The sequence below is a fragment of the Octodon degus genome, unplaced genomic scaffold (assembly GCF_000260255.1).
Source record: "Octodon degus isolate 3935 unplaced genomic scaffold, OctDeg1.0 scaffold00028, whole genome shotgun sequence".
Lineage (NCBI taxonomy): Eukaryota > Metazoa > Chordata > Mammalia > Rodentia > Octodontidae > Octodon > Octodon degus.
In genome coordinates, this window is record NW_004524604.1 from 19,360,084 (window position 1) to 19,362,737 (window position 2,654).

The 2,654-nt window shown below is 34.9% G+C and overlaps 1 protein-coding gene and 1 non-coding gene across 10 annotated transcripts in view; both read left to right on the plus strand.

The window, feature by feature from the left end:
• The window catches only part of Tfdp2 (transcription factor Dp-2), a 227,714-nt gene that overhangs the window by 190,131 nt on the left and 34,929 nt on the right, over positions 1 to 2,654 (plus strand). The gene's annotated exons all lie outside the window — the stretch shown is intronic.
• LOC111816238 lies at positions 60 to 197 on the plus strand. The gene has a single exon (XR_002820684.1). It is a non-coding gene; the product is annotated as a small nucleolar RNA SNORA8 (small nucleolar RNA).

Genomic DNA, 2,654 nt, shown 5'->3' on the forward strand with positions numbered 1-2,654 from the left:
ACTAAATAGCTCAATTAAGTCAATGAAATTGGAGATGTAATTAAAAACCTACTAACACTTGCTCTGTATGGTATCTGCACTCAGCAGTTATTCCTGCTGGTGTGTTCAAAAGACAATGCCATAGAAATTCAGTATCTGGCATCGTTGGTTTTCATGTCTTTGTGCATGTTAAACCTGGTATTTCTATTGATACATTATTTTATGTCTTATGTTTGTTCATTTTAACACAGAATCTTCTATGCACAAAGGCCCCATGACATCCCTGGTTCTGCCAAAAAAAAAAAGAATCTTCTATGTAGTGATTTTTTTTTTTTTTCTTAATTTAGGGTGTCAGACTAAGGCAGATCCATCTACCATAAATGCTCTAAAAGTGTATTGCTGGGCAAAATTGGATATAAGACCACAGGGCAGATGGGATGGCTGGAGTAAGCTTCAGTTCTTTTGAGAAAGCCTACTCTGAAGACAGCCTCATTAAAGCGACCCTAATTACATCACATGAAATTTCTTTAAAAAAAAAAAATACTAACAAAGAAAAGCCAGGCCCTGATTGATTCACTGATGAATATATATATTTCCAGAACTGTATTCAATAAGAGTGGTTATAGTGGATGTCTTTGTCTTATTCCTGATTTCAGAGTGAAAGCTTTCAGGTTTTGACCATTTAGTATGATGTTGGCTCTTGGTTTGTCGTAAATGTCTTTTATCAGACTGAGATAAAGACCATCTGTTCCAGTTTTCTGCAGGATTTTTGTCATTGAGAACTGTCAAATGGTTTTTCTGCATTTATTGAGATGATCATATGTTTTGTCCATGGCTGTGTTAATATAGTATATTACATTTATTGACTTGTTGAACCATGCTTGCATCCCTGGAATGGGTCCAGCTTGTTTTGGTGTATAATCTTCTTGATGATTTGCTGCATTCTCTTTACCAGGATCTTTTTTTTTTTTAATGCTTTAAAGCCTTTTATTTATTTTTTTGATGGAACCGGGGGTTGAACTCAGGCCATTGTGCTTGCCAGGGAAGCGCTTATTCCACTGAGCCATCTCCCCAGCCCCTTTACCAGGATCTTATTGAGGATTTTTTTCATCTGTGTTCATTAGGGAGATTGACCTATAGTTATCTTTCTTGGTTGGATCCTTCTTTGGTTTTGATATCAGGGAAAGGCTTGCTTCCAGGAAAGAGTTTGGAAGTAATGCTTCCATTTTCATTTCATTAAAGAGTTCTGATGTAGTGGTACTAGGTCTCTCTAAATTTCTTGTAGAATTCAGTGAATCCATCAGGGCCAGGCTTTTCTTTGTTAGTAGGTTTTTAATTACATCTTCAATTTCATTGGCTTAATTGAGCTATTTAGTATTTTTTAACTTCTTAATTCAGCTTTTGTAATTCATATATGTCTAGGAATCTGTGCATTTCTTCTGTGTTTTCCATCTTATTAGAATACAGATTCTCAAACTAGGTATTAATGATCTTTAGGATTTCTGTAAGATCTGTTGTGACTGGACCTTTTTTCATTCCTAATTGCATGGATTTGAGTCCTTTTTTGTTTTTATTTTTTAATAAATTTGGCTAAGGATATGTCAATTTTAATTATTCTAGGAGCCTACTATTTGATTAATTGATTCTTTATATTATTTTCTTAGTCTCACTTGCATTATTTTCTTCTCTGAGCTTTATAATTTCATTCCTTGTAGGAGCTTTGGGCTTGACTTGCTCTTTCTTCTCTTCCAGAAGCTTGAGTTTCAACAGTAAAGGTTTTTTTTAAGCAGAACTGGGGATTGAACTCAGGCCCTTGTGCTTGCCAAGGAAGCACTTATTCCACTGAGCCATCTCCCTGGCCCCTAAAGTTGTTTATTTGAGCTGACTCTGTTATTCTGATACGGGAATTAACTACTGTACATTTCTCTCCTAGGACTGCTTTCATTGTGTCCAATAAGTTCAAGTATGTTGTACTGACACTATCCTTTGATTGTAGAAACAGTCTAATTTCTTCTTCAATTTCATGTATGACCCATTGATTGTTCAGAAGAGTGTTACATAATTTCCATGTGTTTTTGAAGGTTTTGTGGTTTCTTTTGCCATTAATTTCCAGTTTCATTGCACTAATAGTCTGGTAATATGAATGGAAAAATTTCAGTGCCTTTACATTTTCTTAAGCATGTTCTATGAGCTAATATGTGGTCTATGTCAGAGAACATCCTGTGCACAGCTGAGAAGAATGTGTATTCTGATGTTGTGGGATGGAGCACACTGTAGACATCTACTGAGTCCATTTGTCTGATTCAGTTCTGATAGTTCTTGATTTTTTTTTTTTTTTTTTTTGGAACTGGGGATTGAACTCATGACAGTGAGGTATTGAGTTCCCTTTACAATTGTATTTGTGCTTACTTGATTTTTCATGCCCATTAATATTTATTTTATATAGTTGGATGTGCTGATATTTGGTGTATATATTCTTTTTAATTATTCTGTTCCTTTTGGATCCTAACTAGTCTTGGCTTCAAAGCCACTTTGACTGCAAATAGAATAGCTACCTCTACTTTTTTTAGGTTCCTGTCCCGTGGAATATTGTGTTCCATCATTTGACTTTCAATCTGTGAATTTCTTTTTTGATTAAATGTGTTTCTAATCTGTAGGATATCGTTGAATCTTTC